Here is a 26,945-nt window from a genome sequence, read left to right as displayed (position 1 = left end):
ACCACTTTTTAAGGCAAAAGTAACATAATTCGAGTGAATAACTATGGATTACAACACATGAATAGAATTAAACAGTAGAAAGCTTTTGGAGTTGTGAGTAGGGGGAAAATTCTATTATTCATCTGTGTTAAGAAAAACTGGTACACTGAAATGAGTTTATGGAACTGCCAATGTCTGCAACTCTAAGTACACTACACATAAAAAGTATGGCTAGCTAAAACACATTATTATTATTATTATTTAGGATTTTTACTATATTAATATCATCATAAGCAAACAAATAATTCATCAGATACATTGAATCAGAGTTACGTGTTAAACTGAAATTTTATTAAATATTTCATTAAATTGGATAACAGTTTCACTATAAGAAAAAAACTTGTTAAAAATAAACTCATTAAAGTTGAATAAAATTACAATGGCTTATTTATAGTATTTTATTTTTTTAAGACGGAGTATTTCTCTGTCACCCAGGCTGGAGTGCAGTGGTACGATCTCAGCTCACTGCAACCTCCACCTCCCGGGTTCAAGCAATTCTCCTGCCTCAGCCTCCCAAGTAGCTGGGACTACAGGCCCCTGCCACTACGCCTGGCTAATGTTTGTATTTTTAATAGAGACGGGGTTTCACCTTGTTGGTCAGACTGGTTTCGAACTCCTGACCTCCACTGATCCACCCGCCTTGGCCTCCCAAAGCACTGGGATTACAGGCATAGAGGCGTGAGCCACGGTGCCTGGCCTATGGTATTTTTTTAATTATGTAAAATAAAGTAAAACTTATGTAAAAATTACCTAAAATTTTTCTTTAAAAATTTAAAGTAGTAGATTACAAAAAGACATGAAGTAGTGTTACAGCTCTTTTAGAATTTGTCTAGCAGGTTTTCGATTTTTTAGCAGAAACCCTCCCCAGCCGATATACACACAAAGACGATGCGACTAATCCTCTCAGAGAGCTCTCTCAAGTTTATAGGACAAATATCTCTCTTTACATGCATTCTTTTTCTTCTAAATTTTTCTCATTTGAGCCTCTGAGAAGTTCCATATTTGCTATTTATCTTTCTATTTAAATTTCTCTATAAAGTCATCCAAATTCTCAAATTCATAAACACAAAGGAAAATGTTTCAGATCCTCTTGCTTGACCACTAGGTGACATTTCACACCATTTATCACTTCTTCCTTCCCATAAACCTTTCCTCCCTCAGTTTCTTGACTCTCTCAGGGATCCCCTGCTCCTCAGCTTGTTGTTTATGTGATGCTGATCCTCAGGCCTTCTGCTTTCTGTTTGTCTTTGCTCTTTGAGAAACATTAAACTTTCCTTCTGCTTTAGCTCTCACAATCATGGAAAATATGTAGCAGTTGAAGATTCTTGTCACTTTATCCTGTGCTACATGCCCATGAAATAAAATAGAATGCATTTATAAGTCTTTCCTGATTTATAAATTCTCAAAATCCATCACATTGTGAACCAGGAATAGGGCTTATTTCCCCAGGTAAAGTCTGAAATCATGGGCAAATCTCACCAAGGATGTGGGAATAAACCTAATGAAATGTAAACTGTGTTGCCTCTCACAATACCTTTTGCCAGGACAGAGCTCATAGATGGTTCAGCAGCTTTGTTTTAAAGAATGGCAACCTAGTGCTGCCTATTATTGCCAGGAGTTCCGGGCCTTCACGTTAGCAGTTAGGCTAAAAGGGAAGCAACACAGAGAGGAGGGTATAATGAGGCATGTTCGACTCCCACTTCCTGTCAGGGTCTGAATGTTTTTCTGTTTTGGGTTCTTCTTGGCCAGGAGGTGGGTTCCATTCAGTTAGCTGAGGGGCTTAGAATTTTATTTTTGGTTTACAATCGGAAAAGTAAATGCCAACTGAGAGGACAAAAATCCTTATAGATATTACATTGGCTGGGCTTCTGTGATTATTCATATCAAAGTAAAGATAAGATGGTTTATTAGGGGACCATGAAATTTAATCAGTGAAGACATGTTAGAATTTTCACTGAAGAAAAATTGTAAGAAATTATCATTTGTAGAGGACCCTATTGTGTCAAGGGAATATCTCTTTCTTATGCTTTTATTTTTCTCAGTTAAATTTCTTATTAACATGTTTATCAACTGAAGTTATGGCAAGAATTACATTTCTACAATAGGTAACAATGCTGCAGGAACAAGACCATGTTTAATGGATTATTCCTATCTCTGTTAAGCTTTCCTCAAAATAATTAGAAAATACTGCATTCACCCAAGGATAAAACATTCAAGTAGAAATGACAAGATAAATATATGCGAGAAAAGGGGATGGACTGCTATGTAACTCGATAAATTGTCTGGCATATTTATTTGTTTTCCATTATGTTTAAGGTGTTTCAAAGGATTATGAAAATGAGATAGAATCAAAATGAGAGTTCTTCTCTTGTAGCAAATGACTTTTTAATATATCAGTTAATTGAACTGTTTTCCCACAAAGAAGGCCACAGACAGTATCAACTATCAAAACTTTTAGAGAAAAATGTTGCATTCTTGCTAAAAATTAGGAAAAAACATCCTGTTACATTTAGTTTTATTAAGTTACAAGAGGAAACTAAGCATTATTTTTTAAATGAAGATAAACTGCTGGCAAATCTACATTCTCTTCACTTATTTTAAATAATTTTATTCATTCTTCATTGTCTTAGTGAGGCAACCATCATTGATCATTCTATTATGGAGAATACTGTAACCAATATTAGCACTTGAAAAAAATATCTTGAGGATTGAGAGTCTGAATTTACACCAATGTATCCCATAAGCGGAGAAAGTGTTGGCAACTGCAGCCAGTACCACCCTTAAGTCAGGGCAAGAGACAAGCTCACTGGGATAATGTGTACCTCCCCCTTCTAAACCATGTTCCTGGCACCAGAGACCCTACAATTCCTTCACTATATGGTGCCAACCCACATCCAAGTACTGTACCAGCCTCTTCCCAGTTTCACCTTCATGAATTTAGATTACATGTTCAATGTGACCATACCTAGCTCATATGAGTGGCCAAAGAAGAGAAGTGTGAGAGAATGGAGCTTGGGAAGAGAAAGTAGGTGGCCCATGGACCAGCTTTCCTCCTGTGGTTACATCTGCATTTTTGCTCACACTGTTTTCTGCATATGATATTCTCCCTACTCTCCTGGTGAATCCCGACTTATCTTTCAAGGCTGGTTTACTTAGGCACAACACTAATTTTTCTAATATGTTATTACATATTACTATTTATACATGTTACTATTACTTACACATGTTACTATTATTGCCCTTGTCATTTGATATTACCTGGGTTTTTTTTGCTACCTTTCAATTTCCCATCTGAGCCTTTGAATGCCAACAACTTTTTTAAAAATTTTTTTATCCCTACTGACTTCTCCAGTGCATAAAATAAATTATCATATGATGGGTGTTAGTAAATCTCTTTGAACTAAATAATGATAACATATTATCTATTCAAACAAAATTTGGGATTGTAATCAGCTATTCAGTTGGTTACTCAAATGCATTTATTGTGTAATATTCTTGTCATTGTGGTATTGCTATTTTAAATGTATCTCCTGGAACAAGTAGTATTTTCATTGACATGATATTCTATCCATTAAATTGTCATCTAAGTACAAGAGAAAATGGTAAGAAGTATGATAATATTAATAATTTTAAAAAGTTCTGATCAATTGTTGAACTCAAGTAGTCAGAAATCAAAAGGATGAGTGCTAATAGAAATAAATGCAATGGTGTAATGAAAGTTTGTCTTGTAGGCTAATCCATGGAGACTTCATACTTGATAGCATGATTTGACCATTATAGTAAAAGGAAAAATTTCATTAGTGTGTGTCTTATACTATTTTGTGGAAACTGTGTCTTGTATTATTCTGTATAACTCTGTGTAAATTTGTTCCTGTGAAAATGCTAAGTAACCACAGATATAGTTTTTTCTTTTAACTTTTAAGTTCATGGATACATGTGCAGGATGTGCAGGTTTGTTACACAAGTATATGTGTGTCATGGGGGTTTGTTATACAGATTATTTCATCACCCAGATATTAAGCCTAGTATCCATTAGTTATTTTTACCTTCCACCTTGTGAGAGGCCCCAGTGCTTGGTGTTCCTCTCTATGTGTCCATGTGTTCACATCATTTAGCTCCCACTTAAAAGCGAGAATGTGCCATATCTGTTTTTCTGTTCCTGTGTTAGTTTGCTAAAGATAATGGTCTCCAGATCCTCTCATGTCCCTACAAAGGACATGATCTAGTTTTATTGAGAAAGTATCAAGAAACCTATCAGTCCCTAAATATTTCTTCCCACTAATTACAATGATTTGAATTGTGACTGGGGCTGTACTTAGTCCTGAACATATGATCACATTATCAGTAGAAAAAAGGGTTGCCCCAAATAAAACCCATGTATTGATAATATAAAAAATATATATTTATAGCCCAAATCTCTCCTCTGGGTTCTAAATTCCAATTTAATTCTTAATATGCATAATTGGATACCTCAAAAATGCCAAACTCAACATGCAGAACAGAACCTTTTATTTCTCAAATACCAATGTTCCACATAGCAGTAAATGTTCTATCGTATACCCGATTTCTTAAGCTAGAAACCTAGAAGCTATTTTTCCTTCCAGTTTGTTCTTGCCTCCTGCTTACCATGATGTCCAATTTGTCAGAAAGTTTCAATGATTCAAGTTTCAGTCAATTTTCCTCTAAGTATATTATGAATTTATCTTCCTTTCTTGTCTAAAGCTACCACATTTGTCTATCGTGTCATTCCTCATATGGACTTCTGCAGCAGTGTCTCAAGTGATCTCCCTGCTTCCACCCTTGCCGCCTCTAATCCTTCCTTACACATCATCTTAAAATGTGAAACAGATCTTATCCCTTCTCTGCTGAAAGCCTTTCTGTTGCACTTGGAATAAAAATTCAAGTGCCTTCCTGCATCTGATCCTTCTTGCTTTCTCTCTGGTGGGTTGCTCCAGCCTTATAATATAACAATACCTTCATTGCTCTTTATACTTCTGCCACATTTTTCTTCACTGAGTTCTTCTGCTTGTCATTCACTTTATTCCAGTTTTTACGTGGCTACCACCATTTAATTATTCAATTCATAGTTTCAATATCCATTTCTCAAAGAGATGTTCCCACATATAATGTAGCTTCATTCCACCTACTCACACACATTTTTCTCCATTCCTTTTTATTTCTTTCATAGCATTTACCTCAATTACAGAGTTTATTCTTCTACTAGCAATTATGTTTATCTCTCTTATTCTGTCAGAATGAGAAACACATCTGTTTGATTTACTAAAGGATTTCCATTACCTTGCATGGTTCCTGTTGCATAATAGTTAATTAATATTTGTTGAAAAATAAGTGTATTTAGGATAGATTTACTAATATGTAGCCTACTGAAGCCCCCTGAAAAATATTTTAATGTAAATCATACAGATGTTTTCCTCTTAAAACTTTATTAAAATAAGATGGAATACAAATATATAAACAAAGAAACAACCAGGCAGTGCAGTTTTAAATTTAATTGGTAAAAGTAATAGGTTTTCCAAAATATCTGTCCATAGGATAGTGAAAGGCTTTTGCTATTTTCAAACTACATTGATTCTTATCTTTATATTTGAGGAAGATGAAACTCTTAACGTGTCAAATTTTATCTATTAGTTTCACATTTTACCTTATAATTTAAAAGTGACTTCCATTGTCACCGGGATATCTATCAAAAACATGTCTATAAATATCCTTTGCTCATTTTCTTGAAACGCAGTGTGAAAGAATATTGTAATTCTTTGCAATTTCATAAAAATAATAGTCAAGCTTTTTTTCTGAGAAAAAAACTACTATATCCATGCTTGCTTTTTATAGTTTGGTTTTGGTTAAACAACATAATAGATTAAATAAACTATGTTGTGATATAAAGACAGCCAGCTTAATATATTAATTATGTGCTAGATTTTCTCATGTACCTATAAACAAAACATGCGCCCAAATACTCAAAATGAAATGGATATTTAAAATGACAATGATAGATGGCCAGATTAAATGAGTTAACTCAAATCTTAATAAAATTCCCTTTTTTGCTGAAATGGTTAGGTAATTACAATAGAAAATGCATTTTAAGCCCAGATAGCCCCAATATTGCATTTGTTTGCTGTGTTTTGCTTTAGACACAGTCTATATTTTACCATTATTATAACACCCAAGAAGCTGTCTTTAATTATAAAATAAAAATCATTCCATTCTGTGTTATCTCTACAATTCAATCTCCAGGGGAAAGAGTTCTAGCAAAAAAAGGGGCCATGTTTGTAGTAATTTGAAAATAAACCATGCTAGATGAGGTATGAAATGGGACAAATCTTAACATTTATATGTTTATTTTTCCTTTCTTCTGAAGGTTCTTAGTGAATAACTGTATTCCTATAAGACAAAGCAGAGTTTACAATAACTGAATTACATTATAGAAAACTATGTACTTGGGGTTTTAATATTTTAATATTTTTGTTTTAAGCAAATCTTGTGATTTTTCTATGGGTTATGAGTCAAAAATTTTGAGACACTGATAGGTAGGAGGGACCAGTTAAAGGATTTTTATAGTTCTCTTTATTCTCAATGAAAATAAAAGTATAAACAATTTTCAGCTATTATTCATAATGTTGTCCACCATCTCTGCTTGGTAGGGGCAAATTCAACAGTTCATGAATCCTTGGAGCCAAGCTGTGGTAGTTTTAATATGCTGGAGGCAGACAAATTAGGGAGAGGGTGGTTTACAAACTCCACTTGCCTGAATAATTGAATACAATGTGATAGTTTATTTTTATAAGTTGTCTGTAGTCTAAGAGTGCAGTGGTTAGAGGTGAAGCAGGGGATAGAATTTATCTACTACCACACTACCATTTACTGCAAAGTCTTCAAACAATTCTTAAACAGAGGAACAGACCTTTTCTCAAATGGATTTAATGAGATTTATCATGCAGTCCATGAAGTGAAAAATCTAAAATCCTGGAGATATATATAAAATATTCAACTTTTCTGAGTGAAAACTTGTACGTATCTTAAGAAAAGGGAACTCCTTTTTAGGGTAATTTTGTAATTTTAAAAAATATTATCTTTTCCTATATGGCGGGAAACATTATGTGACAAAAGAAGAAACTAAGTTTTCCCCCTAAATCTTCCATAGAAACACCAAACTATAAAATAAAAGCTGGCCGGGCATGGTGGCTCACGCCTGCAATCCCAGCACTTTGAGAGGCCGAGTTGGGTGGATCATGAGGTCAGGAGATTGAGAGCGTCTTGGCCAACATGGTGAAACCCCGTCTCTACTAAAATACAAAAAATTAGCCAGGCGTGGTGGTGCATGCCTGTAATCCCAGCTGCTTGGGAGGCTGAGGCAGGGGAATCGCTTGAACCTGGGAGGTGGAGGTTGCAGTGAGCTGAGATTGTGCCACTGCACTCCAACCTGGCAACAGAGCAAGACTCTGTCTCAAAAACAAACAAACAAACAAACAAATAAATAAATAAATAAAAATAAAAGCTGAGCCAAAATATCAGCTGAACCTCTATTAAGTCTGGGATACATTTTATCATATTTAGAAATCATTTTACATATAAATCATATGTAAAGTGACATATTTAAGCTATCAGAAATATTAACATCACAGATAAGTTTCTAATTTATTCTGTACATAGTAAGATATTACAGATGGAGAGAGAAAACATATACATTCAAGGATCAGACATTTTTCATGACTCCACATGATTCAAGTGATTGATAGTTACAGAATTTTTAATAGCAAAGACAATTCACAAAAAGGTTAAATTCATAAGACTAGATGCAGCTTGTCAAATAGGATTAACAAAAACATCTAGTAATCCAAAGTAAGAAAAGAAGGTGAAGTTTAAATGGACAGCAGAACACTTGAATTAAATCAGCATATCTCTCAGTGAATCTAACGAGCTTACATTATGAGTATTCTTTGATTCACTCCAGCAATCCAAAATTGCTTAAGCATTCAGCCAAGCAGTAATTTTATTTGAAATTACTTAGACTTTATGTGTGCTGAATGACCATGGCTTGGATTTTTATTTGTGTTGAATTAACAAAGTTGACCTTCCTAGATATTAGCACTCTATTTACACTTACCTTTATATAACAAATTCCACATTTCTCTCTAAATAAGCTGCATAGCCTTAACAGGTACAGTAATACTCAAAGTCTCATCAGCTTCACTCAAGACAGGTCATTAGAATATTCACTCTTCTTAGAGCCACGCTTTAAGCCATATTTATATGGCACCGTCAGTACCTGAATAAAAACAGTGATTTTTTGATGTTCAGACCCATCCGTATGAGAACCGTAGCCATGAGGGGATGTGAGACTATGTAATCCTATGGAAGGTCCAGTCTTGACCAACCTGTCACCAAGGACACTTAACAAACTTCTGTACTTTTATCATGAGGAATAAGGGTAAATCTGTGAAACTTCAGTCATATTTCAGCCAATGTAAGGAAGAATTCTAAAATGTTAGCCATTCAACATGCCTCAGAAAGTATGGTTGTCCTCACTAGAATTTTCAGATAGATGGTGAATGGCCATTTTGTCTTAGATGTCAAAGAGATTTTTATTCATCCACTGACGGTGATACAGGTAACTGTCAAAGTTTCTTGAAGTCTAGATTATATTTCATAATATTTAGCTGTAATTCTTAAAGAAAAAAATTCTTATCCTCAGTTGTCACAGAAAGAGCCATCTTACAGATGTGGGCAGCTAGATCGTCTGTCAGAATGTATATTTGGACTGGCATGTATTATAGAGTGCACCTTGGGTAAAGTCCTATGATGTAAAGACAACAGACAGGTTGGAGTGGCTAGGCCTGTGAATAGAAAACAGCACTAAATAATCTCCACCGTAGATGTTCAACCTTGGCCAAAAGTCCAAGGCCTTCATCAACCAATCTATAAAATGAAGGGATTGGACATTATTTTATTCATCAATTATGTCTGGAATGTTCATTGTATTTCAAGTCCTGCAGATACAAAATGTAAAGATATAATCTTTAAAGTACTCTGGTCAAGCAAGTAGAGCCAGGTGAGCAATGGCATCTCAAGGAAGGCTTCCTGGAGGAGGTGAACTCTGAGTCTGAAAAAGACAGAGATTGAGTCAGGGAGCACACTGAAAACACGATTGTTATGAATCCAAGCTGGAAAAGTCATGGTGGGTGAAAATGTGTGTGATGGAGTTGGAGTAATGGGGAGAAATGATGAGAGGCTCCTTTGAAATTTCAGCTCCCCTGAATGTTATTTCTATGCCATTGACTTAAAAAAAATCATGTTTTAATTTTCCACTCAATATGATTTTCTTCAGAATAAAAACCATATTTCAATGTTGTTCTTTCCACTCTACCTCCCTAAACCTCCACCTTACTATTACCACTTAGAGTGACTGATAATCACACACTCTCAATAAATAGGTTGATGAATGAATGCTATACTCCTTTTCCCCTAGGCAAGGATGCAAAGTTAAAATAAATAAATAAATTAATTAATTAATTTAAAAAATTGAGTCAGAGGTCAGTAGGCAATTAACTGCCCATTGGTCTTTTGCATAAACAGGTCTTGGCCTCTTGGCCTCTACCTAACCCTGTAAAGTTTCCATAGCTTCCCTCTACTCCCTCCCAACTCCATACCTCACAAAGGTCTAAGTCAACAACTGATATAATTAAGGGACCTCACAGTAAAATGAGTCTTTACATGTGAAAAATACTGTTTTGCATCCTCCAGCCTATGGGAGGCAGCACTGGTACTCAGAGCAGCAATGAGGCAATAATTTGGAAGCCTGAAAAATGAAGAATCCAAATGAAATCAAAGCTAGTTGGTAAGCCTGTTTTATCAAGCAGTTCTGTGTCTTGGGATTTTTTTCTGCAGGCTCACTAAATCTGCTTTACATTGCTGCCATGTTTTATACATAATTGTTAATTGTTCCCATGTTTACTCATTGCTCAGTAAATCACTGGCACTAACTTCAGAGAAGTCATGGGCCGGGCACGGTGGCTCACGCCTGTAATCCCAACACTTTGGGAGGCCAAGGCAGTGGATCACCTGAGGTCAGGAGTTTGAGAGCAACCTGGCCAACATGGTGAAACCCCACCCTACCAAAAATACGAAAATTAGCCAGGTGTGGTGGTGGGCACCTGTAATTCCAGCTACTTGGGAGACTGAGGCAGGAGAATCACTTGAACCTGGAAGGCGGAGGTTGCAGTGAGCTGAGATCGTGCCATTGCACTCTAGCCTGGGCAACAAAAACGAAACACTGTCACCAAAAAAAAAAAAAAAAAAAGAAGTCATAAAAGTCATATATAGGAACTATCCAGCAGTCAGGCTAAGGTAGGTATAGTACATGGGGCACAAGATTTGCTATTGAGTATTTCTGTGCCAAGGGCATTAATGAATGAGTGTCTTTAAATGGATACTTGACAAACAATTGCAGAATTTTATTCATTTCAGAGCCAGGGAGCATAAGTATTACTCAAAAATTAACACATACACTGTTTTCATCCAGCACAAGGAGTAGCAAATTCCCCATGTGCCAAGTGAGAAAGAAATCTTTCATCAGCCCTGCTAAGGGCTACCTCTTTCAGGATAGTCATTTTTCCTTTGGCTCCAATTCATCCTGATGGCTTAAATATGAGGTCAGGTTCAAAGAGTCTAAATCGGCGAAATGATTTCCTTTTGAGTGGAGGCAGGAGGAGAACAGAGTTATCTGTCCCATCTCTAGAATATATTGATTTGGCACTAGAAAGAAGAGAAGTAAAGCAAATGGGCTCTTTATGTGACTCCTATTAAGAAACATTTACATAATTCAAGCTAGCAGGGGAAAATGTCACCTATCAGAGGATATGCTTTTGGAAAAAGGGAAATAATAACATTGAGATCTCTCTTTACTGGAGACTTTCAAGTAAAATATGCCTCATGTCTACAGAAAATATATAATGGCATTAGTAATGAAAAACTCATATATAATGTAAGTTATCATTTTGAGAAAGCCAGCTACTACTTCTGCATTTCCTCAATAAATTGTCACATTGCATGCATTTGAATTCTTACAAGACAATTTTCTCATTATTAATAGAGGAAGGAAATTACAGTATCTTTTACTTATAAGTCACTAGATATTACTGAAGATTCCCTTGAACTTCCTCTGTCCTCAGTATAATAAACATTGAAAAGCACTTTCATGTAGAGATTATTACATCGACTTTAAAGTCATGCAGAGCTGGATTTAAAGTTTGGCTCCACTAACGTATCATTACAAGTGACAGAAAACATGATTTAAACTAGCTTGAGCAAGTAATGGGAATTTGTTCATATAATTAACATTTCAGGGGAATCTGGATTCAGGTAGAGGTGAATTCAAGGATCAAATTGTATGATCAGAACTGAATTTGTCCCCATCTCTTGGCATGATCTTCTCTCTTCCATGCCATGATTTTTATTAGTTTGTTGGGAGATGGCTATAGCTCCATCTTCTCTCAGGAGCAATCATAGGGATGTTCAGCCAGGAAGACAGTGGGCTTGTAGAACAGAGCTTGAGAAACAGTTGCCCTAAATATTGATGGTTATTATTAGAAATTTAATAAATACATTCTTGGTGATGAAAATGCCATTTTTCATCCCACAACAATTTACTGTGTGATCTTGGGCAACTTATTTAGCCCACCCAAGCCTCAATTTCAATTGTAAAATGGAAATGATATTAAGTACTTTCTAAGGCATCTAAGGTTTAAACAAATTTTTGAAAACTGTTTCTAAAGCTGTTGTTAGAATACATGACCAATAATAATTGGGAAATAAAGCTGCTAAAAAAAATCCAGAAAGAAGTATTAGTAGGCAAAGGGGGTTCTGATCCCAGGACCTGATCACAGGACTGATGGTTCTTCTAAAGCAGAACTACATTTCTGTGACAAAAATGCATTTGAAAGTTTGTGACTAAGTGCATGGAATAGCATAAACTTGCCAAAAAAAAATTACACTAGCATTTATGAGAGATGCAGTATATTTGGCAGAGAGAAATAAAAAGGAAAAATATCTGTGTTCTTGCTATATGAAAAATGCATCATTTGTTATAATCCTTCCACCTACAGAGAAAATAGAGACAGTCAAGGACAAAAACATAGCTTCATGCATATGCATCACTTGGCTATAGAATATTGGTAAAATTTCCTTGTATCTGTTAGGGTCTTCAGCCTGATAGGTCAAAAAATACCCACTGGGCTGGACTAGATGATGAAATCGATGAGAGGGAGAGAGAGGAAGAGAGGAGAAAAGGAGAGAAGAGGAGAGGAGAGAAAGAAAAAAAGAAGGATGAAGAAAGTATAAACCAGGGATGTGTGCATTAGGTATTAACACTGGCAAATATGTGGGGCTCCATATCTTCCTGGAAACATGCTAATGATCTTATTCTGACTTCCTCACAAGCAATATGGATTTGCAGAAGGGCAACAAGGGATAGTTGTCCTGATTAGGAAAATAGTTGAGGGTAAAGTACTGATTCTAAAACTCTCTAATAGTCCTGTCAGTCCAGAACTCAAGGCAGATTTCCTGGAGACAGAGTAGACTATGGGGAAGAAACATAATGTTTCCCCTATTACTTCAGCTGTACTCATATAGTAAAGACAGGACAAAAAGTACAACACGGAAAGTCAATTGATTTGCTATGATAGGCATGGCAATTATCTTCTTTTTCATTTCTGTCTCAGAGTCCCGTCAGGCACAATTTACATTTTATAAGATGACATTTAATATACATGTGTGTTTTTTGCCACAGGGATATTTGAATTCATCAGCACAACATTTGCCTTAGTCTGTTTCAGCTGCTACAACAAAAATAACATAGATTGGGTGGCTTAAAAATGACAGAAATTTATTTATCACAGTTCTGGAGGCTGGAAACTGCAAATCAAGAAGTTGGCAATTTGGTGTATGATGAGGGCCTGCCTGGATTGTCACATGGCAAAAACTGTCATGTGCGTCCATGTGAAGAGACCACCAAAAAGGCTTTGTGTGAGGAATAAAACTTTTTACTCACCTGGGTGCAGGTGGACTGAGTTGGAAAAAGGAGTCAGCAAAGGGAGATAGGGGTGGGGCAGTTTTATAGGATTTGGGTAGGTAGTGGAAAATCACAGTTAAAGGGGGTTATTCTCTTGTGGGCGGGGGTGGGGGTTACAAGGTACTCAGTGGGGAGGTTCTGAGACTCATTATCTAGGAGAAGGAATGTCACAAGGTTAATTGATCAGTTAGGGTGGGGCAGGAACAAATCGCAATGGTGGAATGTCATCAGTTAAGGCAGGAACTGGCTATTTTCACTTATTTTGTGATTCTTCAGTTGCTTGAGGCCATCTGGATGTATATGTGCAGGTCACAGGGGATATGATGGCTTAGCTTGGGCTCAGAGGCCTGAATAAAAGGACTAGGGAGCTTTGTGGGGTCTCTTTTATAAGGGCACTTATCCCATTCATGATGGCTCCATACTCATGACTAATCACCTCCCAAAGGCCTCACCTCCTAATACCATCACTATTGGAGATTAGGTTTCAATATATGAATTTTAGTGGGATATAAACTATAAGTCCATTGCACTGTCATAATCAAGGATGGAGCAACTTGGAATCAATAATTATCAAGAATTACATACTATATTGAAGATGTCCAAGTGATTGTGTTTTCAGAGAAAGAAGTTCAAGAAAGAATAATTAAGGACTGTAGTAATTCATATGACAAATGAAGACTGGTTGATAAACCCATCTAACATCTAAATTCTGGCTCAGAATATTAATTGTTGAGGAATTACATGGATGGAGCTACTAGCAAATACATTTTACCTCTTACTAACCATGATGGCTGATTTGGGGTATCAACTTGACTGGATTAAGGGATACTTGGGTAGCTGGAAAGGCACTAAATATTCTCAGTGCTTCTGTAGGCACTGAGCCTGTCCCTCTTCTGGTAAAAATAAGCCAGGTGGTTTGGCATTAGATCAGAAGATTGAGCTGCCCTAGGTGTGTCTGTGATGGTGTTTCAAAAAGAGATTGGCATTTGAGTCAGTGGAAAGAGTAGAGAAGATCTGCCCTTACTGTGGGCAGGTATCATTTGATCAGCCAGCTAGAATGGAACAAAAAGGTAGAGGAAAGGAGAATTCTTGCTGTCTCTTCCAGAGCCTGAACACCCTTATTCCACCCTTGGACAACGGAATTCCATATCCTCCACCCTTGGACAACAGAATTCCATATTCTCCACCCTTTGAGACTTGCACCTGTGCTGCCTCCTCTCCAAAAAACCCCTTTCCTGGGGTTCATGGGCCTTTGGCTTTAGACTGAGAGTTCACCATCAACTTCCTTGGTCCTGAGGCCTTTGAACTTGAACTGAGTCACACTGCTGGCTGGCTTTTCTGGTTCTCAAGCTTGCATATGGCCTATCATGGGACTTCTCAGCCTCTATAATCAAATGAACCAATTCCCCTAATAAATTCCTTCTGATCTATGTCTCTCTCTCTCTCTCCATATATATATATATATATATATACACACACACACACACACACGTATATGATCCAATCATATGTATTGGATATATATATGATTGGACTGGGGGGCAATTTTCCCCATGCTGTTCTCATGATAGTGAGGGAGTTCTCACAAGAGCTGATGGTTTTAAATGAGACACTTTCTGATTCTTGCTGACACTCCTGCTGCCTTGTTAAGAAGGTGCCTGCTTCCCCTTCCACCATGATTGTAAGTTTCCTGAGGCCTCCTAGCCATGCTTCCTGTTAAGCCTGCAGAACTGTGAGTCAATTAAACCTCGTTCCTTATAATTACCCTGTCTCAGGTAGTATTCTTTATAGCAGTGTGAGAATGGACTCCACTGATGTTATATAACCACCAAATACATTGTTTTCTTTATGCTTTAAATTGTCAATTATCTTTTAGTGATTAAAAGTAAGAAAAAAATGGCTTTTATTTTTATCTTTACCTTTTCCAGTGCTTTCATATTCTTTGTGTAGATCAGATTCCCATTTGTTATACTATTTCTTATGCCTGAAGACATTTATTTATTTCTTGGATTGCAGGTATGCTTGCACTGAGTCTCTCAGCTTTTGTTTTTCCAATAATTATTTACTTTGCCATTATTAAAATATGTATTTGCTACATATTGAAATCTAGATGAGTTTTTTCACTCAGAACATAAAGATATTGCTCTATTTTTTTCTGACTTGTATAGTTTCTAATGAAAAGTATGCTATAATTTTTACTTTTGTTCCTCTGTATCTAGTAATACTTTTATTCTCTGTATACCTTCAAGGTACTCTCTTTATTTCTGATGTTCAGAAGTTTGACTATAATGTATCTAGGTGATGTTTGGTTTGGTTTGGTTTATACTTTTTTTTAAATTGTTTATTCTGCTAGAGAGTTCTAAGCTTCTTGAATATATGGTCAATTTTTATTTCACTAACTTTGGAAATTCTTGGCCAATACCTCTTCAAATATTCCTCTGTGCTGTTCTTTTGATTCTGTCTTGTTATTTGTGGATTTTAATCACATATATGTTAAAGTCTTTGGTATTGTCCCACAGCTATCTGTGCCTCACTGGCTTCAAATTCCTCCAGTTCTCGGCTTCTGTTATTTTGTACCCAGTATATGGCCTGAGATGCCAGGGTATTTTTTCTCAGTGTTTCCAATTTCCTCAGCTTTCAGTAGTTTCTGAATGTTTGTGTCACAGAGAGGACATTTTCTCATTATTTCTTCATTGATAGATTGTTGAGCTCATGGTGGTGCAGCAAAGATATTTTCAGTTTTACTTGTTGAGCTTCAATACTGTGCAGGGCTTGTGATCCTAGGCCTTGGATAAATGGTCTTTTAAGCACCCCTGCCCCTCCTCTACTTGGCAGTCAGACTCTGCCTATGTATTTGTTGGGTCTTGGACAGGAGAGCTTCCTGCTCCTTCCCCAGTTGTAGCCAATTTCTATTTGGTGTCCATGAAGGAGCCTGGACCAAGTGATTTTTCTGCTCCTCCCCTGGGGCACAGGGCCTCTGCTTCTACCCTTGCCTAGAAGCAGTGGATTTTTTTTTTTTTTTTTCTTTGAGACGGAGTTTTGCTCTTGTTCCCCAAGCTGGAGTGCAATGGTGCAATCTTGGCTCACTGCAGCCTCTGCCTCTCAGGTACAAGCGATTCTCCTTTCTCAGACTCCCGAGTAGCTCGGATTACAGGTATGCACCACCATGCCCGGCTAGTTTCTTTTTTTTTTTTTGTATTTAGTAGAGATGAGGTTTCACCATGTTAGTCAGGCTGGTTGCAAACTCCTGACCTCAGGTGATCCATCCGCCTTGGCCTCCCAAAGTGCTAGGATTACAGGCGTGCACCACCGCACCCGGCCACGAAGCAGTGTGTCTTTATATTTTGTATGAGAGTAGTGCCCAGAAAAGCAGTTGATGTTTGATGCCAGACCCAGGGAGCAGCTGAAAACTACTTGTGCACCTGCATCACAGAGGTGGCAATTTTACAACCTCCTGCTTTTTTGTAGGCATTGGGTGGAGGCCTATGAAAAAGGCCTTTCTAGTGAACATGGCTCCCCCCTTCTGACTGGAGGTCTCAGTTATTCTGAGCTTATCTGCTAACCCTTGTTAGTTGGCCTACTTGTTACATAGCTCTAAAGGATGTTATAGTTCGTTGCAGAGGATATAACCATTGCCATGAATGCACAGGGAACCTGGGAAAGCTTTTCTTATGCCCTAGAGCTCAAAGAGAAATATGTGGCTTATTTAAAATTAATATGGTTTAAGACATCAATTTTCAAAGTTTTCAGCAGCATAAACCCTTTTCTATAAGAAATGTTAAGTGGAACCCCCAAAACCAGGAGTAATTTACGAAGTCAAAATTATAATTGATTTTTTAAAGTGATTTCAACACTGTGAAAGCAATAGATGAGAGGTTTTTGTAGTAAAGTCATAGAAAATCCTTGGTCCTTTTACCATGATTTGAGCAAAGATTTGGGATATCAGTCTAGTCAATCTGTTTATTTGAACTCTCCAGCACAGAGAGAAGAAGCCTTATGTCCTCCTTATTATTCTTAGGCAGTGACTACAAGGTCTCAGAAGTCTTGCCTTAAGTCTATACTTGATTCTAGATAAGTTTGCTTGATAGTTCAATTAACTATTTTATCTCTTCCAGTTATCGGTTGCCAGAGCTGCATCCCCAAATGATAGTGAGATTTTTACTAATGTCAAATAATCGCTGTTAATACTAATTTTCTTCAAATCCTCTCTCTCTAACCACTGTTGGTCCCAATTACTGTTAGTCAATTTTTAAATTTTAAATGGCATAACCCAGGCTAGGTAGTTTGAACAGCAACAACAACAACAAACACATGCATTTGTAGATTCTATGTCACAACAGAAAATCAAGTCTGGGGACAATGTAAGGAGAAACATTGACAACATAAACAGAATCCAGTGAAGACTCACTGCTGCCTCCCAAAGACACAGTCCCTAGAATATATCTGTTTATTCTGAGCACTTGATGTTTAGACTTCTGCCTCTTCTCTCATTTGACCTCATGTCAGAATGGTACTTGCTTCTTCACATCATCTACTTTTGAATTAATGTCTCATAAAGGTGCATCTGAATGGCACAGGCTGGGTTACATACATGACTGAAGGGAGGCTGGAGAAGTGATTGTGGACTTTCTGCCTTAGGGATAACAAAACCAGGGACAAAAACTCTCCTAGCCTAGAAGAGATGTTAAAAAGGTTTTAGGTAGACAAAAAAGCATAATACTTGTCTCCTGTAGATACCATTTTCTAGCACAAAATTATTATTCAAGATTACTCAAAATTATGTATTTTGATTATGAATTTCTTGTACAACTCTCCCTACCCTTATCCCAGAAGTTTGTATTGACTTTTCTGTTTCTTCTTGAGAAAAGAAAAGGTAAATAGGACAATAATAAATATTATCTCTAAAATTGTTCACCATCCTCATATTATTTGTTGCAGTGAGAATACTTTTTTCTAAGGATATTCTTCTTGAAATCCTAAGAACTCCCCCATCAATTGTAGACTAGTTATTTTTCCAGTTTACTGCCAAGCTGTCTTCCTCAGATTTCTTTCCATTTGCTCTTTTGGTTGAGTTGTCTTATTTCTTGGATTCCATGTATCTTCTTTCTTGAATTTCCTTTGTTTTCAGAGTGTGCTCTTATTTTCTCAGAAAGAGTGCATGGGGAAAAACTTTATGACTGAAAATAATTTCACTTTTCTCTTGTACTTGATTAAAAGTTGGGCTATGTATAGAATTCTAGATTCAAAGTTATTTTACCTCAGAGCTGTGAAGACACTGGTTCATTTTCTTCCAGCACTTAATTGCTGAAACACTGATTGTAATTATTGTATTGATTATGATGATTCTTCTAATTTCTTTGGGGTTGTCTATATAACTAGGTAATAACATTATTGGCTATCAAGCTATGATATTTTAGCTACAGAAATAAAATTTTATTGGATGTAAGAAAAATAAGTGAAGATAAATGTAAACTATACAAGTCTTTTGTTAGCAAGTATGTTGAGTTGTCTCAAGATGAGAAAGACAAATAGAATGTTAAAAATCAAAACAGGAGAATGTTGTATATTGATTTCCCATAGTTTTTACCATCTACAGTCTTATAGTCCCTTACAGTCTATTTCCATTCCAGATACAACCATTCCTCCATCTTTGAGCACAACATAGTAATATCTTCCACAACAAATATAGAACCTATTCAATTTCTTTCAATGAGATCCAGTGCTTAGTGAAGAATTCTGTACCATTCAGGGTTCAACTAGAGAAGCAGAACCAGCAAGATATATTTTACATAGATATACATTCCTGTATATATACATATGTGTGTTTGATACTGGTAATTGACTGACACAATTATGAGGGCTGGTTAAGCAGTCTTTTGAAAACTATGTCTCTGTATCTTATGTTGGAGCTTGAAGTCCACAGGCAAGGAATCAGGAAGGAAAGATTGCAAGCATGTCAGAAACCCCACAAGGATAAACTGAAATGCATGTCCATTCTTGTTGCCTCTGACCTTGGTTAAAAGGGTATCCTGCAAAGGCCTTCATCTCAGAGCTAAACACCTACCTGGCCCAGGGGTCAAAAAACTGAAGATGAATCCAGAAAAGGCTAAACAACCGCAGATCCAGATGCGCTTTATGCCATTGAAATGACGCAACAGATCAGCAACAGCATAGGTCAGCTATAAAATGTCACTTCCTTCCCTAGGTCTTCCAAATCTTGCAAGAATCTCCTTTGTGCTTCACCCTAATTGGAAATGCATAAAAAAGGGAATTCTGGGTAATCTAGTTCAGCCTAGCTAAATGACACTTTAAAATGTCATCATAGTCTCCCCAAAGTAATTTTTAAAAAATTAGTTTTATCCTAAAATTTTATTCACTAAAAGTAGAAAAAAAGTCTTTAACAATTCTCTCAGGAACTTCTGGTAGCCATCCATATGATTTCACCATATGCCTAACAGAGTGAATGAAACTAAAACCTGGAGGTAATTGAATGGTAAGATGTTTTAAAATACTGGTTGCCTAAATGTTTTCCAAAGGGAATCCTTTTTTTGTTTAATCCTACTTCTATACCAGACACTTTTGAATCATACAACTCTCATTGAACAAAACCATGATGTTAGCATATACAAAGTTTTTCTTTTTATTTGCTGTGGCAGAAGTGTCATCTTTTGATTGATCTAAAAGTGGAATCACACTATTACTAGATAATTTAAAATCAATTTAAATTATAATATGTCTAATTAAGATACAAACCCTGATTTCTCTTGCTCTAATGGTGTCATAAGCACCAAGACTTTATAGAAGCATTAATAATCAAACTTACATCTTGGTCTTGTCAACATAATCAAAGACTAAAAGAGTGAATTAAAGCTGAAAGCAATGGTCGGAACAGTTCTGGAATCATTCTGCTACTGCTCATATAGCCTTTACGTGGTGCTCCAAATGTATAATCCAAAATGGAAGGCAAATGAGATTCAGCTGGACTCAAAGAGACACAGGGAACTTGATGAAAGCATTGCAAAATCCAGTGGACCCATCTATCACAAATTGTAAGCCATGTTTTAAAATTAAAACAAAGGCCCTGGCAGAGAAATTGCCAAAATGCTGTTCTTTAATAATGAGACAGAACTGATAGTTTGTTCAATTTACTCATCAACTTGTCCAGAAGCTTTTGTTGGGAAGGAAAATTGTCTGAATGCTAATCACTTTATACTCTAAAGGTGCCTAAATCTCCAGCCAGAGTGTATCATGAAGAGATTAAAATGTTCTTATTTTGGGCTGGGTGCGGTGGCTCATGCCTGTAATTCCAGCACTTTGTGAGGCCGAGGTGGGTGGATCACCTGAGGTCAGCAGTTCAAAACCAGCCTGAACAACAGGGTGAAACCCTATCTCTACGAAAAGTACAAAAATTAGCTGGGCATGGCAGCAGGCACCTGTAATCCCAGCTACTCGGGAGGCTGAGGCGGGAGAATAGCTTGAACCCAGGGGGCAAAGTTGCAGTGAGCCGAGATCACACCATTGCATTCCACCCTGGGTGACAGAGCGAGACTCTGCCTCAAAAAAAAAGTTCTTATTTTTGTAGAGATTGAATTTAAGCAATGAGTTTAGAAAACTAAAATGTGTGTGTGTGTGTGTGTGTGTGTGTGTGCACGTGTGTGTGTGTGTAAAATTCCCTGTGGTTAAGGCTGTTATTAAGAAAGAAATACCCTAGGTATCAACAGGATCATTTTAAAGCTCTGCTTTGTCACATCTTGCATGGTTTTGATGTCACAAAAAATAGAGTTTTTTCTAATTCTGAGTATTATTATTTTCAAAGAAGCCAGATTTCAATAAATTTAATCATACAAAAGACCTCATATGCTCTTATCAAAGTGATTTAATTGCTCAATCTCTCAAGATATAGCTATTTTATTTGGTGTTATGAAGCTAAATTTCTTGGAAAGCCCCTTTGAATCTTCTAAAATATTAACTAATGTGTTCAGTTAAAGGAAATTGAGAAAGCAAACTAGGTATTGAATCTAATTTAAAATATCTTGCTAATGAAGCGACATCTGTACTCCCATGTTCATTGCAGTATTCTTCACAATAGCCAAGATATGGAAACAACCTAGGTGTTCTTCATCAGATAAATAAAGAAAATGTGATGTATAATTACACAATAAAATGCTATTCAGCTGTGAAAGGGGGAAATCCTGTCATTTGCAACAAGATGAACAGACATGGAGGACATCATGCGAAGTGAAATAAGCCAGGCACAGGAAGGCAAATACTGCAGGATCTCACTTATACATGGAATCTAAACAATTTTAACTCAAGGAACTAGAGACTAGAATGAAGATTACCAAAGGCTAGGGAGAGTCTGAAGTGGGAGAAGGGAAGATGTTGATCAAAGGGTAAAACAGGAAAAATAAACTTTAGTGAGTTATTACACATATGGTGACTATAATAAATAATAATGCATTGTATATTCCAAATTGCCAGAAGAGTAGATTTTAAATGTTCCCCCCCAAAATAAGTATAAAATGTATGGATTTGTTAATTAGCCTGATTTAATAATCCTATATTGTAAACATATATCAAAACATCCCACTGCAACCCCATAAATGTATTAGTTATTTTTCAATTAAAAATAAGTTTTAAAATTAAAAAAGAATATATTAAGTGGCTTAAAAATTAGTTTGAGACCAGGCGCGGTGGCTCACGCCTGTAATCCCAGCACTTTGGGAGGCCGAGGCGGGCGGATCACGAGGTCAGGAGATCGAGACCATCTTGGCTAACATGGTGAAACCCCGTCTCTACTAAAAATACAAAAAATTAGCCGGGCGCGGTGGCGGGCGCCTGTAATCCCAGCTACTCAAGAGGCTGAGGCAGGAGAATGGCGTGAACCTGAGAGGCGGAGCTTGCAGTGAGCCGAGATAGCGCCAATGCACTCCAGCCTGGGCGAAAGAGCGAGACTTCGTCTCAAAAAAAAAAAAAAAAAAAAAAAATTACTTTGAAAGCCCCCCAAAAAGAGAACTAGAATATTTAGCCTCATCAGACTAATTACAAATTATATATATGGTATTTGCTTCAATATTTTTATGGATGACTCTTTTTAAGTCAATGATTCAAATGGCTCTTAGGTTTCTAGTGGTAGTTCAGGATTTCACAAAAGATAATTCAAATTTCACAAAGAACCTTTATATTATTAAAATTTAAAAAAAACCATGTATTATGTACCTCGATTTAGCTTATTAAAGACGATCAAGGATGCAAATTTTATGTCAGATTTCTTCATATTTATGCAGTTTTCAAGGAGAAAATCTTTTCTTGCTAATTCTGTTTAACTGAAGAATATCCTAAGATTTCAAAACAAACTGCTAAAAGTATTTTACCATAACCACCTACTTGCTGATGTAAATGGGATGTAGAAGCAAGTATTAGATTTAACTATTGCCCCAAACTCCAAATTTTAAATGCCTGTGTTTATTAAAAAAAGCAAACTTATTATTTTTACTTTTTTTTTTTTTTTTGAAACGGAGTCTCACTCTGTCCCCCAGGCTGGAGTGCAGTGGCACGATATCAGCTCACTGCAAGCTCTGCCTCCCTGGTTCACGCCATTCTCCTGCCTCAGCCTCCCGAGGAGCTGGGACTACAGGCGCTTGCCAACAAGCCCAGCTAATTTTTTTTTTTTTTTTGTATTTTTAGTAGAGATGGGGTTTCACCGTATTAGCCAGGATGGTCTCGATCTCCTGACCTCATGATCCGCCCGTGTCGGCCTCCCAAAGTGCTGGGATTACAGGCGTGAGCCACCGTGCCTGGCCTATTTTTACTTTTTAATAAGTAAATAATTATGCATTTAGCCCCATATAGCAAAATTATATGAATAAATATCAAATATTAAGTGGTTGCACAGATCTGTAGTCCCAGCTACTCAGGAGGTGAAGATGGGAGGATCACATGAGTGAGCCTGGGAGGTTGAGGTTGCAGTGAGCTGTGATCACACCACTACACTCCAGCCTGGGCAACAGAGTGAGATCCTGTCTCAAATTTTTTAAAAAAGAAGAAGTCTGGGACTCTAAAATTTCATTAAAATACTTCCATCTATATCTTACTTGAAATAATAAATCTAAATAAAATGATATAAACATGTTGAAAAAAACAAGATACAAAAATATATGTCATAAGCAAGCACAATAAAATCTGTAATAATAATTATATCAGATAAAATTCAAGGTGGCAAGCTTTAAGTACAGCAGTTTATACTGATTAAAAAAAAAAAAAACAATTCTTGAAGAGAATAGAGTCATGAGCACGTCAGCTACATCTGAGAAGGGCACCTGATGAGGTTCTGTGTGGATCCCATGAGAAAGCCATCATTTGAATTAATGCCATAATACAGACATGCCACAGCTTGCTCTCAAGGCACTCTAACCAACACTGCCCTTTCTGCTATTCATTAAACAAAGCCAACCATACTTCTGTTTTAGGGCCTTTACACCCAGTTTCCCTGTCCGAAATTTTCTTACCCCATATATCCTATGATATCTTCTATTACCTCATTCAAGTCAATGCTGAAATGTCACTTCATCAGAGAAAGTTGTTCCCAAACACTCTATGTTACATAGCAGCCTCTCCGCCCCTCATCCTTGCCCTACTTCTACTGTCTAGATCCTGTATCATAAGCTGACACTACATGTTTATTTATTTATTCATCCATTTGTCTATCTCATCCCAATAGAAATGATGCCTCATGAGGGAAGGAACTTAATTTCTTTGGTAATTTCTTTATCGCCATCCCTAGAAGAATATCTGAATAAGCAAAAAAAGAAGTGCAAGTGTATCAGCTGTAGAGTGTTTTCACCGAAGAACTGGGAGGAGACTGAGTCCAGTCGCTCACGCTTAACCCCAGTGCTTTGGGAGGCCATGGCAGAATTGCTGGAGACCAGAAGTTTGAGACCAGCCTAGGAAACATAGTAAGAACTTGTCTATACAAAAATAATAATAATATTTTTAAATGGTAGGTCCTATAACAAATACCGAAAAATGTGGATGTGGTTTTGGATTTGAATTATGGATAAAGGCTGGAAGGGTTTTGAGGCACTTTATAGAAAAAAAATCTCCGTTGTCTTGAGGAGACTGTTGGTAAAGATAATAACATTAAAGGTGCTTCTGTTGAGGCCTCAGATGGAAATGAACATCTTATGAGAAACTTGAGGAAAGGCAGTTCTTATTATAAAGGGACAAAGAACATGGCTGAATTGTGTTGTAGTGTTTTGTAGAAAGTAGGTGAATGTAGACATTTCTAAGCAAAGTGTTGAAAGTATGGCCTGGTTTTTCCTTACTGTTTATAGTAAAATGTGAGAAGACAGCTAAATTGAATAAGAAATTGTATAAGAAATTGGTAAGCAAAAGGGAATTAGAACTTGAAGACTTGAAAAATTCTCAGCCTACACATGTTACACAAAATGAGAAAACACATTCTATAGAGAATATCCAGGGTGTGGTTGGACGATCCTTTGCTGAAGAGATTAGGCATGTGACTCACAGATCCAATCAACCATCTCAGCAGAAGCCAGGAATAGAGATGAGTTAACCAGGAAAGATCTGTAAATGATCCACTTATCGGATGGACTGGACCCCATGAATTGCATGGGAGGCCAATAGGTTTCTGAAAATTTTATACAAGCAGAAATGCTGCTAGAGTAAACTGAGATGAACAGAGATGGGATAAAATGAAAGAAGGCTGCTAGACTTCTAGAATTCTACAGGAAAGAAATAGGCCAATAACACTAACATGAATTATCCTTCAAGAAAAGAGAACAAACACCTGGAAGGTGGTTCAGATCATGTCAGGGCTGCCTCTGCTACCACAGCTCAGAGTGCACAAACCTGCGTATGGGACCATCTCCTGCTTGGTTCCAGAGAGTGGGGTCATCTCCTTGGGTTCAGAGGGTCTGGCCCTCTTCTCAGAGCAGAAAGGGTGGGATTGCCAACATGGTGGGCCTGGAAAGTGGGGTTACCACTACTGTGGGCCTGTAGGACAGAGCAGGAAGCAAAAGAGGATTATTTTCAAGCCTTAAAATTTTAATGGAATTTGCCTTGTTAGGTTTCAGACTTGTTTGGAACCTATGATCCTTTTCCTCCTTCCTATGTCTTCCTTTTGGAATGGGAATGTTTATCCTATACCTGTCCCACCATTTTATTTTGGAAGCAGCTAACTTGTCTGGTTTCACAGGTTCACAACTAGAGAGGAATTCTTCCTCCAGATGAATCATACCTCCAATCTCACGCATACCTGCTTTAGGTGATATTTAGATGAGATTTTGGACTTAGAGTTGCTGCTGGAATTGGTTAAGACTCTCAGGGATATTGGGATGACATGAATATATTTGCATGTGAAGGACACAAATTAGAGGATACAGAGGGTGAAATGTTACAGGTTGAATTGTGTTCCAAAATTCATATGTTGAAGTCCTGACCCTCAGTACCCTGGGGTATGATTTTATTTGGAGATAAGATCTTTACAGAGGTAATGGAAGTTAAAAGGAGGTCATTGGGATGAGCTCTAATACCATATGACCTGTGTCTATATAGAAAATGGAGATTTGGATACAGATATACACACATATGTATAGAGAGAAGATAATATGAAGATACAGAGAGAATATCATGTGAACATGAAGACAGCCATCTACAAGCCAAGGAGAGAGACCTGAAACAGATCTTTCCCTCACAGCTGTCAGAGTTTACCCTCCCAACATCTTAATTTTAGACTTCAGCCTCTAGAACTTTGAGACAATATGTTTCTGTTATTTAAGCGACCCAGTTTATGATACTTTGTTGTAGTAGCCTTAGCAACTATTATAGTAGAAATGTAAAGGATTTGATCATATTAATTATACATTAAATAATAGATGTCATATGTAAAATACACTAACGTTAAATACTTATCATACATAAATAATGCCTGCATATCAATAAGCAAAAAGGAAATGACAAACAAATGGACAAAAACACCTAAGTAATTCACAAAAGGAGTAAAAATAGCCTCCATTCATATGAAATGATATTCTACTTCACCAGAAATCAGAGAATAGAAATTAACACAGCAATATATTTCAGATTCATAAAAATTAAAATGACTATTGTGAGGATGGTATGTGAGAATTAGGCATAGGAATTTTAACACAATTATTGATAGCAATATACATTTGTGCAGTGTGTTTTGGAATTATGTATTGAAATAAGGGTTGTGAGTATTATTTTGATCACAGAGGTACAATTTTGGAATATGCTTCATAAAAAATCTATATATACCTACATATACATTTTCTTTATAAAAATATCTACATGTATGTATAAAGATATTCATTATAGGATTGATTATATTAGTCAAACATTAGTAACAATTTAGATGTTAATCAGTAGGGGAATTATTAAATGAATTAAGACACCTTCGTAAAAACTCATACAGTAGTTACATAAGATCTAGATGCTCTAACTGGAGAGACTGCTAAGTCACCATGTCAACAATAAAAAGACATTTAAGTAGCATGATTTTACTTAGGTAGAAATTTCTATTTTTTAAAAAAGGTCACATATATTTGCATGAATGCACACAAAATGTCTGAAAGGGTGCACATTAAACTTGAAAAAGTGGTTAAGGGTCCATGGGATGGGATTAGAGAGAAGTTTGATAAAGGAGAATCCCTACTTTTTAACTCTAAATCCTATAATTATATTATATTTATATTATTATTGTATATTCATTATTTTTAAGTCTATGAAAAACATAGAAATCTGTACCATATTTCTCATTATGATATCCCTGGGCCCA

The 26,945-nt window shown here is 36.6% G+C and overlaps 1 long non-coding RNA gene and 1 other non-coding gene across 3 annotated transcripts; one reads left to right on the top strand and one right to left on the bottom strand.

Moving 5' to 3' along the window:
• Window positions 1-426: 426 nt before the first annotated feature.
• Window positions 427-26,945, bottom strand: LOC129059529 (uncharacterized). 2 transcript variants are annotated; one of them, XR_008525497.2, is made up of 3 exons: window positions 24,998-26,940; window positions 19,191-19,370; window positions 427-9,160 (listed from the first exon to the last, which is right to left on the bottom strand). It is a non-coding gene; the product is annotated as an uncharacterized LOC129059529 (long non-coding RNA). The 2 variants fall into 2 exon arrangements; XR_008525496.2 differs by lacking the exon at window positions 427-9,160 and having other exon boundaries at window positions 16,116-19,370; window positions 24,998-26,945.
• Window positions 842-902, top strand: LOC112133593 (U7 small nuclear RNA). The gene has a single exon (XR_002915227.2). It is a non-coding gene; the product is annotated as a U7 small nuclear RNA (small nuclear RNA).

The sequence above is a fragment of the Pongo abelii genome, chromosome 4 (genome assembly GCF_028885655.2).
Source record: "Pongo abelii isolate AG06213 chromosome 4, NHGRI_mPonAbe1-v2.0_pri, whole genome shotgun sequence".
Lineage (NCBI taxonomy): Eukaryota > Metazoa > Chordata > Mammalia > Primates > Hominidae > Pongo > Pongo abelii.
The sequence above is the reverse complement of the archived record's forward strand: the minus strand, read 5'-3'. Positions and strand labels throughout refer to the sequence as shown.